The sequence below is a fragment of the Haliotis rufescens genome, unplaced genomic scaffold (assembly GCF_023055435.1).
Source record: "Haliotis rufescens isolate VD_foot unplaced genomic scaffold, xgHalRufe1.0.p SCAF_17, whole genome shotgun sequence".
In the NCBI taxonomy this organism is placed as follows: domain Eukaryota; kingdom Metazoa; phylum Mollusca; class Gastropoda; order Lepetellida; family Haliotidae; genus Haliotis; species Haliotis rufescens.
In genome coordinates, this window is record NW_025963857.1 from 3,383,427 (window position 1) to 3,398,676 (window position 15,250).

At 42.1% G+C, this 15,250-nt stretch overlaps 1 long non-coding RNA gene across 1 annotated transcript in view; it reads left to right on the forward strand.

The window, feature by feature from the left end:
• LOC125381076 overlaps positions 1 to 13,204 on the forward strand; it is a 30,022-nt gene extending 16,818 nt beyond the window's left edge. Inside the window, exon 3 of the long non-coding RNA XR_007221684.1 lies at positions 12,739 to 13,204. This is a non-coding gene — a long non-coding RNA (uncharacterized LOC125381076). The remainder of the gene's footprint in view (positions 1 to 12,738) is intronic.
• Positions 13,205 to 15,250: the final 2,046 nt, after the last annotated feature.

Below are 15,250 nucleotides of genomic sequence, written 5' to 3' on the forward strand. Positions count from 1 at the left end.
GCCCCGTCAGCTGTCAGGTGCCAATCAAATACACAAATTGAAAGCGTGAATTTCTTTAATTACGATTTCAATAGGCGTGGATACGGTGGTGCTAATAATCTAGCTGACAAACAAATACAGGGCGGAGAAACATATCGAGTGACCTTGCTGTTCAGCGCCAACTGAACGCTGTCCTGCCCTGACACAATAGGCGACAACTGTCACATGGGAAGTAACGGTAACAACAATACACCCGTAGACAGTAGACGGGGGTAGACGGATGTGTTGGACGGTCGCCACTCCTTTAGATAACCTGCTACCAAATACCGACATATGGTATTGGGAATACTCGCCGCAAGCTATGTAAATCCATTGCTTTTTCTAAAGGGACATTTAAATGGCCAACATGACCGTAGTCTTTCATATTGGTCAAGTGTTTCAATTTCACTTGTAAGAGATAAGATTAATCTGAACGCCAGCCCCCAGGCGAAGGAAGGTAACCCCAGTCTAGTATACAGGGAGGTTTGCTTAACTTTCAAGTGACGCCTATATAGTATTGGTTATGTGAGTCAGCCTACCAGGTTATACAGTAATGTGTTGAGCGCAAACAAACCTTTTTACGACACGCAAATTTACTATCTATGTACATGTATATGCATGATTCATCCATCTGTCCATCCATTCATCTTTTATCCAAGCAGTCAGGCATTTACTGGTTCATTCTGTATTTTTTTAAACCATGTCTTCCTTCCTTCATTTTCTTTTTGTATTTTGTTTTGTCATTCATTCATTCATTCTGTTTTTTAATCCATCTCTTCATTCATTCATTCATCCTATCATTCATTCATTCGGTGTTGTTTTTTAATCTATGTATTCATTCATCCTATCATTCATTTATTCATTCGGTATTTTGTTTTCTAATCCATTCCTTCCTTCCTTGCTCCATTCATTCAGTATTTTGTTTTTTCATTCATTTATTCATTCATTCTGTTTTTTTGTTTTTTAATCCATGTCTTCATTCATCCCTTCCTTCCTCCATTCATTCAGTTTCATTCAGTATTTTGTTTTTTTCATTCAGTGATTCATTCATTCTGTTTTTATTACATGTCTTCTTTCATTCTTTCATTCATTCATTCATTCTGGTTTTTTAATCCATGTCTTCTTTCATTCATTCATTCATTCTGTTTTTTATCCATGTTTTCATTCATCCCTTCATTCATTTATTTATACTGTATTTTGTAATTTAATCCATTCATGCATACAGTTCCATTCTGTATTTTGTTTTTTAATTAATTCATTCATTCGTTGTTTTTTCAGTCGTTACTGGTAGTTCACTTGATAATATTTTGTTTCTTTTTTTCTTTATTCAAATGTCTTAAATGCCTTTGTCTGTTTTACATCGTTTGCTTTGTCGAGTCGAAAAATGACCATCCACGCCCCTCACATGTCTCTTACATCACAACCACACACCCCCCTCCCCCTGTTCCCACCCCCGGGATTTGCCCTCGCTCCCACCTGTCTCTGTTCGCCCACCCTGGTCTGGGAGGCAGGGAAGCGTGTTTATTTAGGTGCGAGTCTAACTCGGAGTTGAGTAATCTCCGCCAAATTAGGAACCCCATCCTCGCTGCCACGTTGCTGAGCTGGACTGTTTATCGGACTTGGGGATTCCACGAAGGGGGGTCTTCCCCACCCCCCGGAGTCGATGTCAAGATGGCCGGTCTGATCATGTCAGACAGGGAACCTAGGTTCACATCTCACTTACAATTCCTCCATCGTTTACCGTTACAAGTCCACAATGTGTGTAGGTTTGATCTACCGCTTCGTTTTCATAATAATGTGTATTTTCATAATGTGACAAATCCACACCCAAAAGCAGGCGCAATTACCAAATTATTAGCCCGGCAATAGATGTCAACATAGTTTTGAAACAAAATCAAATGAAAAAACTATAATATTAAAAATGAAATTTACATATTTGTCAAAAGTGTGGTAATTTCGTCTCACAAAATAATATAACCATTCGGAACACAGTATGGCAATACATCACGCCAGGGATTTCATCATTTTAACGATGAATGGAACTTGATTCGATTATTGAGTGCTTAGTTTCGCATTCTCGTCGACGAAAATTCAAACAATACACATCGTTTTTTTCCCTTTTGAAATTATTGTTTTTTTAAATAACCGTAACAAAGAAATATATACCTAACCAACACGGAATTACTGTGACGTCGGACAATAGTTCCACATAGAACAGCGTAAAAATATTTTCTGAATCGCGTGACATATGTTCAAACAAAGACCATCTAATCTGAGTTCAAAGGATTAAATTGTTTGGAACGTACCTGCCCAGTCAACCTGTCAACCGCGAAGTGTGCATTACGCTAAACTTAACTAAACTAAACTAAAAAAAAATTCACATTTAAAAATATACATTCCCATCTTGCATTCTTCAAAGCATCAATGTTTTCTCGAAGCCCCTCGAGATGATCAAATTGACAAATGTAGAAAAAACATTCTAATGAATAGCGTATATTTTGATGAAGTACAAAATCTATCGCTTCATGTTGTAAGAACAACGCATCATCAACATGCAGATGAACATCACGTTATGCTAGCCTTTATAAACAAACTCAACCCTGCAATAACAAAACAGACCTGACCAAATCAAGATTCTATCATCGATTTCACCAACAAAAATCGGTTTGTGTTTTGTTAATCCGTCACTAGACTACCTCTTGAGTCGAGAGCCGGTAAACGCTCATTATTTTCAACCAAAATAACTGATACTACTGTATCAAAATTTCACACCTGTAACTTCAAAGACGTATTGCAATCAATGAATACAGGTAAGGTGAGGCAACGTGTCGCGAACGCTAAGAAATATTTCACAGGTGGTTGAGAATGGACGTGAACTCCAAGCAAAGCATAATATTATGACATTTTGTTTGAAAACATCGGGAACAATAGGTTGTTATGGAGGTCAACACGTGGGGCAGATCCACGCTTTGTTATAGTAACATACGTCCACAATAGAATATCGAGAGCCGGCCTCGTATACATTCATATAGACAAATAGATAAACAATCAGAACAAAGGTTCACAACAAAGATGGTGCACTAATAAAGATAGTTGTGAAGAGTATAGGATGTTTATTTGCAGCTCCGTAAACAACCCTGTGAACCAGCCAAATGCTCACCAACAATTTTGTATTTTGTTTTCTGAAAGAATACATTTTGTCGGGATAGTGTATCATACCACCCGCGGTACGTGGTTCACAAGCTGCGTCAACTGTACCTTACCAACTGTTCCTTCAGGTGTCCTGTTGGTCATCATATGGTGAGTGTTGGTCATCGTGTGGTCGGTGTTGGTCATCGTGTGGTCGGTGTTGGTCATCGTGTGGTCGGTGTTGGTCATCGTGTGGTCGGTGTTGGTCATCGTGTGGTCAGTTTTGGTCATCGTGTGGTCAGTGTTAGTCAGTTTTGGCCATCGTGTGGTCAGTGTTGGTCTTCAAGTGACCCGTGTTGGTCATCGTATAGTGAGTGTTGGTCATCGTGTGGTCGGTGTTGGTCATCGTGTGGTCAGTGTTGGTCATCGTATGGTGAGTGTTGGCCATCGCATGGTGAGTGTTTGTCATCGTATGGTGAGTGTTGGCCATCGCATGGTGAGTGTTTGTCATCGTATGGTGAGTGTTGGCCATCGTGTGGTGAGTGTTGGTCATCGTATGGTGAGTGTTGGCCATCGTGTGGTGAGTCTTGGTCATCGTGTGGTGAGTCTTGGTCATCGTGTGGTGAGTGATGGTCATCGTGTGGTGAGTGTTGGCCATCGTGTGGTCAGTTTTGGTTATCTCGTGGTGAGTGCTTGTCATCGTGTGGTGAGTGCTGGTCATCTCATGGTGAGTGTTGGTCATCGTGTGGTCGGTGTTGGTCATCTCGTAGTGAGTGCTTGTCATCGTGTGGTGAGTGTTGGTCATCTCGTGGTGAGTGTTGGTCGTCGTATGGTGAGTGTGGGTCATCGCATGGTGAGTGTTTGTCATCGTGTCGTGAGTGTTGGTCATCGTGTGGTGAGTGTTGGTCATCGTGTGGTGAGTGTTGGTCATCTTGCGGTGAGTGTTGGTCATCTCGTGGTGAGTGTTTGTCATCGTGTGGTGAGTGTTGGTCATCGTGTGGTCGGTGTTGGTCATCGTATGGTGAGTGTTTGTCATCGTGTGGTGAGTGTTGGTCTAGTATTGTGAGTGTTGGTCATCGTGTGGTCGGTGTTGGTCATCGTGTGGTGACTGTTGGTCATAGTATGGTGAGTGTTGGTCATCGTATGGTGAGTGTTGGTCTTCGTATGTCGAGTGTTGGTCATTGGTGGTCAGTTTAGGTCATCGTGTGGCCGATAGTATCATATGAACATGTGCTATGACAAAGTGTATCAGCTACGATGTCGGCATAAAGAAACTCGGAATACACAGACTTCTGTTAAGACAGAATACACAGTCGTCTGGATACACAATCGACGATTGAGACAGAACGTCGAGATACACAGTCGTCGGTTAAGACAGAACGTCAAGATACACAGTCGTCGGTTAAGACAGAACGTCAAGATACACAGTCGTCGGTTAAGACAGAACGTCAAGATACACAGTCGTCGGTTAAGACAGAACATCAAGATACAACGTCGTCGATTTAGACAGAACATCAAGATACACCGTCGTCGATTTAGACAGAACATCAAGGTACACAGTCGTCGGTTAAGACAGAACGTCAAGATACACCGTCGTCGATTTAGACAGAACATCAAGATACACCGTCGTCGATTTAGACAGAACGTCAAGATACACAGTCGTCGATTTAGACAGAACGTCAAGATACACCGTCGTCGATTTAGACAGAACGTCAAGATACACCGTCGTCAATTTAGACAGAACGTCAAGATACACCGTCGTCGGTTTAGACAGAACGTCAAATTACACAATCGTCGATTTAGAGAGAACGTCAAGACACACAGTCGACGATTTAGGCAGAACGTCAAGATACACAGTCGTCGGTTTAGACAGAACGTCAAGATACACCGTCGTCGATTTAGAGAGAACGTCAAGATACACCGTCGTCGATTTAGACAGAACGTCAAGATACTCAGTCGTCAGTTTAGACAGAACGTCAAGACACACAGTCGACGATTTAGGCAGAACGTCAAGATACACAGTCGTCGGTTAAGACAGAACGACAAGATACTCACTCGTCGATTAAGAAAGAACGTCAAGATACACCGTCGTCGATTTAGACAGAACGTCAAGATACACCGTCGTCGATTTAGACTGAATGTTGGAATTGACAAACGTTTGGTTTGTCCGAATTGACAGAATTCGGATTCTTCAAAATGTCTGAATTCACAGAAGCCGGTTTAGACACTATGTCAGAATACTCAGGTACCGGATAAGACATAATTTCTAAATACGTTTATGTTTTCTGAGACAGAATGACGTAATTCTTATGTGATAGATAAGACAGAATGTCCGTAAACTTGAATGTACGTATTGACTTAATGTATGAATATACATGTATCGGTGAAGACAAGATGTCCGTATACTTGAATGTACGTTTTGACTGAATGTCCGAATACACATGTATCGGTGAAGACAGGATGTCCGTATATTTGAATGTACGTATTGACTGAATGTCCGAACACATATGTATCGGTGTAGACAGGGTGTCCGTATACTTGAATGTACGTATTGACTTAATGTATGAATACACATGTATCGGTGAAGACAGGGTGTCCGTATACTTGAATGTACGTATTGACTTAATGTCCGAATACACATGTATCGGTGTAGACAGGATGTCCGAATACTAAGATGCAGGTTGAGACGGAGTCCATCTTTCAGTACATTCCTGTTAGAATAGACTTGAAATCTTACGGTCATTTTGCAGTTTGTAACACATCTTCCCACATCAAAGTAAAGGATTTAACGGTGAATTATATGTTAATAAACATAACAGTAGACAATACGTACAGTCAGTCAAACTCGTTTCTCGAAACCCCGCAAGTACTCTCTCTTAACTTAACGAAGCAAAATAATTACACTCATTTTAATTTTATAACAAGCCGCGGCCGAACGTTTCCACCCTGGCCGCTTATTACCACATACTTGGCAGATGCATGTTATTTCAAAACCTAATGCATTCATATTATTGTCAGATGTAATTACAGAGAACGAGGACGCTTTTTGTCCGCCTGTTAGTTCTGCGCTGTGAGTACCTAGGCTGGGTTACCTAAGTATACACTGCAACCCCCATCCACTCCAACAGAAGATAGTACCCCTTCCCACCACAAGAGATGCTCCGCGCTCGGTTAAGGCTTGAATGACGCTTAAAGCAAACTCCAAAGTTTAAAGGGTTCTGATCGGGAGAAGGAAGAGAAGAGCAAAGATCTCAAGTGCAAATTGAGCGCTAAAAATATGAAATAAAGATACGGTGTAGCAAACCAGCTTATTAGCGGCTCCCCTCCTGTTCGAGAATAAATGTTTACAGAGAGCAAAAAACAACATACATGTGCGCACAGACCAACACACAGACGTTTTTCTTCGGAAATTAAATCAGATTTCCCTTCTATATGATATTCTAATCTCCGCTCGGTTGTGCTGGGTCGGGCGACAGTGGTGGCTGGGGGTGGGGTGTGAGGGTGGGGGCAGCGTTCGGACGGGGTTGAGCGGGGGACGAGCATGGATATTAATATGGAAGATACTGTCTCATTTATTCAAGGAAATATAAAGAAAATACAGTTCCAATTACGTTCTCCGGTATGTGGAAAGTACTCGGTGCCAGACGAAGGAAGTTATCAAGTTATGTGTGGTGGTGCATTTCTCTTTCTGGAATAATTCTAGGGTCTGACGGATTCAGTCGGTAGCTGTGGAATTTGAATCATGGAAATTTAATCAATTTGATTTTTTGTCTTTGAGTTCAATCGTAACGTTTCTGTAGAATGTGTTCCTCAATGGATCCTTCTTTCTAACAAAATAGGCATAGTACCTTATATTGCATGTAATTCATAATTATGATTTCTGTGTTATTTGTAATATTTTAGTATTGAATAATGGTAAGCCATAACTTAGGTTGTGTAAGGTTTCGTTGCAAACATTCCAATATGTTTGATGGCACATTAACTCACCAGTAAACCAGACATGAGCGTCTTCGTTGGTGATGAATGTATTCCTGGATCGCTCCCCCACTGGCTACAAGTCACATCAGTGCGACCATGTAAATAACGGTGTCTATATGTTTTGTAACACGACGTTATTGTTACTCTTTTGTCTGCTTCGTATACATAACGAAAAATACAAATGTTGTTTTTTTAACTGTAGACAGTGCATACAGCCCTATGATGACGTATGGGAAGACATGAACCGTTGCTTCTACAACAACAACGGAGCATCGTTTACATGTTGAAATGCAGTTAAATGCCTGAGGTAACGCCGAGCTCTCCTAATGGCTTCTGAATCCCAAATACATGAGTATATATTGTTAATATTTTTATGAGTTTTTTCTGCCTCGTCCGTATAGGTTGTTGGTTACGTTACGTCTTCATATAGAAGGAGTTAATGAATGAGTTTTGACGCTGCATGAAGCAGTCTTGTATCAACATCAGAACGACAGCCACCAATAAAAGACTTCAGAACCGAGTGGGGATTCGAACCCGGCTCAACGAACCCTGACGAGTGAACGCATTAATAACATGACCACCCAGACATACGTGCATATGTAAAGTAGTTTGCATTCTTTGACTTTTAGATTATTATGTCAGATACATACAGCTCTTCGTTAATCTGGACGTATTGGATATTAATGCGTCCGCATTGACAAGGTTGTTAACATAACGTGATTATCAAATAGGATTAACGAAAAAGTTGGTATTTTAGTTTTAGGGTGACTTGGACCATTAAGGGTCTACTTGCTCCCAGTAAATGACTTTAAACCAGTGAGTGCCGTTTATTTGACGATTAACCAATCTGCTTCATATATGTTAAATATAATAATTAATATGTTAAAACCGCAAGTAAACTTTATGTAATTTCTGAAAAGTTTGTCCTCATTCCATAAAAAAACAGATCAGAAAAAAAAGGAAATCCTGGTTCCGGTTTAACGAATCCTGGAGTATAGAGTAATGTCCCTTTGTAAATATGTAGACATTCACAAGAAATAAACGCATTGAAAGAGAGGGGTTTGCATTAACGGGGTCTGTTCTAACGGGTACTCCTGTAACAGTCCTGTAACTAAGTCCTGTAACTAAACTGAACTACCAATCACAAGTCACTACAGCTTGTTTTGTTAAGTCCGACTATATAACATCCTAAATTTGACAGATGACTATCTTTACTGTTTTTATGCTAGGGCCCCAGTCGGAAACTACTCCCGATCAACTTTATAATACGTTACTGTCATGTGGTTTTACAACTTTTGGACTTGCATATGCGTCATGGCATTGTGTCGACTCACTCTATAGTGTATAATTGTAAAGATAAAGGAACGCTTTGATATACAATGTAGTAGGTATAATTGAGTGAGTGAGTGAGTTTAATTTATGTTTTATCATCAATTTTCCGGATGTGAGTGAGTATGGTTTTACGCCGCTTTTAGCAATACTCCAGCAATATCACGAAATAATAGAAATGGGCTTCACACATTGTACCCATGTGGGGAATCGAACCCGGGTCTTCGGAGTACAAGGCGACTTTCAGCTGTGACGAACTGGATCCTCCAGGAGTTGCCAGTGTCAGCCAGTTTTACGGCGCGAACTTACACTGTGACTATCGTGAGTCAGTATTGAAGTGCAGTAGTTACGACTATCGTAACACTCTGTTGAAGCTAGGGAGTTTCTATTGTCGTAGTATTGGAACTACTCTGTCGACCATTCTCGAAACAGATGTTAAAGTACGACACTTGTAAGTCTATGTTAAAGCGCGGGACTTATCATTATCGCTTTGTGAAACAGTTCGTGGTTGCAACTTGATCCCTACTTTTTTGAAAATATATATCCAGAAAAAAATCCAAATGGGACCGGGAACGGAGCTGTGGCATTCTATATTTGATTCATTTTATTATTACATATCTAGGGTATGGCCCAGGGCCCCGTTCCACAAATCGATCTTAGCGCTAAGTCGGTCGTAACTCCCATTCTTTAACACTGACCTACGACAGTCGTAGCGCTAAGATCACTTTGTGGAACGGACCCCAGGAATACATATTGTTATATGGCAGTGTAATTTGTTGTTGAACAATGATTGCAAATGTATTACATCTCACATTTCATCTGTCATTACATCAAGACCAGCGGATGTGTGAAGATCACTTTTCGCCATGGAAGGATGGCCACTGTTGTGGATAGGTGAATATTATTATCACCGAACTGGTTGACATCACCACTGCCATCATATTTTTGTATTTTATACTGATAACTGCTATCATATTATATACTGCCATTGAATATTGTACTACCACTCTATTGTGCACTGCCATTGTAATTGCTCTGCAGTAATTTGTATTGATTTGTGAACCTAGTAAACTTTGTTGATTGTACACCATTTGTTGGTTGTTTTTTGGTTTCACATTATGTTCTTTCACGTACAGATTTCTGGGTTAACATATTGTTTCAATTTGAGAATCGACACATAACAATATCGTGTTACATATCACATGTATTATGGGCGGACCACGGACTACAGAGAGATCCAGGTGAACAGTATCCGTTTGGGATGGCGTGCAATTTATCCTCTTATCCGTCAGCAGGACACACGCACGCCTCTTATCCGTCAGCAGGACACCCACATGTCTGACATCTGTCAGCAGGACACCCGCATGCCTCGTATCCTTCATCAGGACACCCACGTGTCTGATATCCGTCAGGACACCAATATGCCTCTTATCCGTCAGCAGGACACCCGCATGCCTCGTATCCTTCAGCAGGACACCCACGTGTATGATATCCGTCAGGACACCAATATGCCTCTTATCCGTCAGCAGGACACCCGCATGCCTCGTATCCTTCAGCAGGACACCCACATGTCTGATATCCGTCAGGACACCCATATGCCTCTTATCCGTCAGCAGGACACCCATGTGTCTGATATCCGTCAGCAGGACACCCACATGTCTGATATCTGTCAGGAGGACACCCACGTGTATGATATCTGTCAGCAGAACACCCACGTGTATGATATCCGTCAGCAGGACACCCACATGTCTGACATCTGTCAGCAGGACACCCAAATGCCTCATATCCGTCAGCAGGAAACCCACGTGTCTGATATCTGTCAGCAGGAAACCTACATGTCTGATATCTGTCAGCAGGACACCCACATGTCTGATATCTGTCAGCAGGACACCCACATGTCTGATATCTGTCAGCAGGACACCCACATGTCTGATATCTGTCAGCAGGACACCCACATGTCTGATATCTGTCAGCAGGACACCCGCACGCCTGATACACTTGGCGTCGTCTTTAATGGAGTAGCCTTACCCAAAACGTAACGCATACACATGGTAATTACATGTATTACCCCCATCAATGATATGTCCGCTCCACACGACAATCCAGCGATTGACTTCATGAGCATCTTATCGCACAACTGGGATAATATGACATGCTTTCAACCAAGACACCTAGCCTGACCACCAGATCCGTGTCGTCGTCTCATATGAGAAGCATAGGTTGTCGGGGAACTTATATGCTTTGCCGAACCCTCTCGGGTTGACCCGAGATCGAATAGCGTAGACAGGATGTTGTGTCGTTCAAATAAGATGTCGAATTGCGTAGATACGATGGCGTATTACTGACAAAAGTTTCGAATACCGAGTACATGATTACGTAACGATATCATCCGATTTCGAAAAACGTGGCTATGATGTCGATGATGCCAAACATTTTGAAAACGTAGACATGAGGTGAGGTATGTGGGGTGAGTGGGGTGAGTGGGGTGAGGTGAAATGGGGTTTAAGGTCGCGTGCAAGATTATTGCACTTATATTTCGACGTGAATGCACGTGTGTGTGTATATGGCTGTTTGCACTAGTCTGGAATTACGCCAGTTTTTAGTGCTAGCCAACTGAGATACCATGCCGCAGATTAACATGAATAACCCACTCAGACACATTATACTGACTCCGAGCCGACCAGTCCTTGTTTTATCCGCTCAAGGGGGCGGTCGGGTAGCCTAGTGGTTAAAGCGTTCGCTGGTCACGCTGAAGACCCGGGTTCGATTCCCGACATGGGTACAATGTGTGAAGCCCATTTCTGGTGTCCCCCCGCCGTGATATTGTTGGAATATTGCTAAAAGCGGCGTAAAACCATACTCACTCACTCACTCACTTATCCGCTCAATGCCGAACGCCAGGCGGGGTAACAACATATAACATATTTTAATATCTTCGGGTATGACGCGGAAGGGGAGCAAACCATCGACCTGCCACTCACGATTTTCTTGGGCTTCGGTTCTGCCCCACCCTGAAACGCATGTTACATGCGGCGTCGTCTTGCTCGAAATACGCCTCTGTTCACCCAGCAATGAAAGGGTAACCAGTAGGATGAGATGGTGATCGTTAACCCTCTACTGCCTCATAGGCAGCTTGGGTTGTATACTACCCAGGGTTGCTTGGTTGGTTTGTTGTTTAACGCCGCACCAGCAATATTCCAGCTATATGACGGCGGTCTGTAAATAATCGAGTCTGGACCAGACAATCCAGTGATTAATATCATGAGCATCGAACCATGCAATTGGGATCGATGACATGCATCAACCAAGTCAGCGAGCCTGACCACCCGATCCCGTTAGTCGCCTGTTACGGCAAGCATGGGTTGGAATCTTCACGGGTCACTACCCAGGGAGTTGAAAATGACATTCCAGTGCCCACTATTCCATTGAACGGGGCTAATATTATTATGTAGCGTCGCTGAGTAGCTATACAAGTTGCCTTATCATTATTATCATTATTGTTGTTGTTGTTGTTTGTGTTGTTGTTTAAACTCCCCCTTACCCTTGGAGAGAGGCCACTGTATATTATATCAAATGAATGCATAGATTTGATTGGTATTTCACTGGCGTTAATCATATGCTGCATAAAGGACGATTACCTCAGGATGGAAAATATATTTAAATGAAATTATTAATCAACAGTCAAGGTTTTGGTCAAATTTAATGAAACGCAAACACATTGAAGACTTCACAACACTACATTTATATAGGTTTTGAATAGGATACTTCAGCATTATCAACATCAAACGCGAGCTAACTAATAAATTAAACAATATATTTATATCAGGATACGTTTTATCCATGGTATAATTGTTATTCAGTTATGGTGGTCGTCGAGCTTCATGTTGGTGTATCTGGTAAGAATGCAATATTAAACTTATGGCGCAAATAAAAGTATGTTACCTATTCATGGTAAAAATATCAACTACCGAAAAGGTGAATTGTCGATATATATTATCATATTTAATGTTAGTAAATCACCAGTTATATGGTGGGTAGGACATGGTGACAGGATAAAGTGAAAAAACCATACAATTTTGTCGATTATTAATATTTGGTTTGTGCATCACGTTTCAACACCAGATCGAGAGAGAGAATGTATGTATGTGTGTGTTTGTCTGTGAATAAGTAAGTCAAATGGACAGTTCTATTCGCGGCGCATATGTTTCATGGTTTATATTTGATGCATACGTGTTATTTTTTTTAATATGTATTTTTCAATGAAAATTCAAATTTGTTTTTCAGTCTATTGAACAGTATCGACCCACAGGATAGTTGATCTGCCAGCCGTTACAGAGCTCGTGTTTTTCACCAGGGTTGTTGTCGCCGTGCCTGGACTCCACGCTAACCCTACCCACTGATAGAGACACCGTCCTTGCCTGCAGCAGTGTGGTACTGAGACTACACATCGTCAAGTGATGCTGCACCGTATGTGTTTCGGTGTGGGCGATTCTGCCCTAACCTCACCGCGCCAGTGTTTCACAAATCGACAGTTTAAAGTGAGGAATAGTACCAGATGCCGTCCCAGCTAAACCAATTAAAAATAAATCAAATAGAGTGAGTGAGTGAGTATGGTTCTACGCCTCTTTCAACAATATTCCTCTCATGTCAAGATGGGTGACGTCACACGCCGCACGACGTGGGGTATCAAACCACGTCTTCGATGAGACGAGCGACCCCTCCAACCATCGAACGAAGTGAGTAAGTGAGTGAGTGACTGAGTGAGTAAGATATAATGCTGCTTTATACATTATTTGAGTGATAATAGCGTGTTAGCTTGATGTGGGAGGGAAGTTCAAAGTGATTCCCAGACGTTTAATACTTTAGTGAAACCCACCCAGGTACTTGGTATACTGTATACCAGGGCTAAACTAGGATTTAAAGCCCACGATCATCGGATTCTGTTACGAAAAAGGGACATAACTGCACAATGAATTATGGTGCCTAAGACGACTGCCACACGTGCTCCCTACCATACACCGAACTATGTTTGATACTTCTTTAAAAGAGATGTCAAAGCGCCAGGGTTGTCGTGAAACTTATATAAATACTCCATGACAGCGCCCGAATCGATGGGTTTGTGACCAACTTGTGTGAGGAGTATTTTTAGGAAATTCATGTGTAGTGTTAAAATGCGTAGTTTTTGAGTAATGCGCGCCATTGTTTGCGGGCAGAAGGATTTGTTTAGCTATTAAATGACTGAGATAATGAACCGCAAAAAGCATCTTCATCAAGTTTACGATACATCATCCTACGTGTATTGTCGTAAATAATTGCAAATTTAACTTTTGCCAGGTGTTGTGTTTACGGCAGTTAAAATTTAGCCCAGAACACATGTGCCGTTTGCTAGATGAATTTGCAACTAATAGTATTCACACACAAATAATTGACCTGCAAACATATTTAATAAATATCAAAAATGAAATTTCCTTAACTCGTTATATGCGAAACAAAACCAACATTTTATTTATTGTGTTGATGATCTGTACACCCATACGTGTCACGTTGAGGACTGAGGAGAAACCGCGACTGCAGTCTCCGTCATTTACCCAATACATGTGTATTTACTTGTGGGGGAGCTTGTCAACTGAAGATAGGTTGAAAACGCCCTAGATTCTCACTGATATGCTCCTATGTCTCTCAGTCAGATTCTCGAATAATACCATTCCACATTTATCTAAATCAACACAACGACTCCAGAATATTCATTACTTGTCGTCACTAGGTTTTGTCAAAGTGGGGGAAGGAGAGCGATCAAGGTTTTGTCAAAGTGGGGGAAGGAGAGCGATAAAGGTTTTGTCAAAGTGGGGGAAGGAGAGCGATCAAGGTTTTGTCAAAGTGGGGGAAAATAGCGATCAAGGTTTTGTCAAAGTGGGGGAAGGAGGTCGATCAAGGTTTTGTCAAAGTGGGGGAAGGAGGTCGATCAAGGTTTTGTCAAAGTGGGGGAAGGAGAGCGATCAAGGTTTTGTCAAAGTGGGGGAAGAAGGGCGATCAAGGTTTTGTCAAAGTGGGGGAAGGAGAGCGATCAAGGTTTTGTCAAAGTGGGGGAAGGAGAGCGATCAAGGTTTTGTCAAAGTGGGGGAAAATAGCGATCAAGGTTTTGTCAAAGTGGGGGAAGGAGAGCGATCAAGGTTTTGTCAAAGTGGGGGAAGAAGGGCGATCAAGGTTTTGTCAAAGTGGGGGAAGGAGAGCGATCAAGGTTTTGTCAAAGTGGGGGAAGAAGGGCGATCAAGGTTTTGTCAAAGTGGGGGAAGGAGGTCGATCAAGGTTTTGTCAAAGTGGGGGAAGGAGGTCGATCAAGGTTTTGTCAAAGTGGGGGAAAATAGCGATCAAGGTTTTGTCAAAGTGGGGGAAGGAGAGCGATCAAGGTTTTGTCAAAGTGGGGGAAGAAGGGCGATCAAGGTTTTGTCAAAGTGGGGGAAGGAGGTCGATCAAGGTTTTGTCAAAGTGGGGGAAAATAGCGATCAAGGTTTTGTCAAAGTGGGGGAAGGAAGTCGATCAAGGTTTTGTCAAAGTGGGGGAAAATAGCGATCAAGGTTTTGTAAAAGTGGGGGAAGGAGGGCGATCAAGGTTTTGTCAAAGTGGGGGAAGAAGGGCGATCAAGGTTTTGTCAAAGTGTTGGAAGGAGGGCGATCAAGGTTTTGTCAAAGTGGGGGAAGGAGGTCGATCAAGGTTTTGTCAAAGTGGGGGAAGGAGGGCGATCAAGGTTTTGTCAAAGTGGGGGAAGAAGGGTGATCAAGGTTTTGTCAAAGTGGGG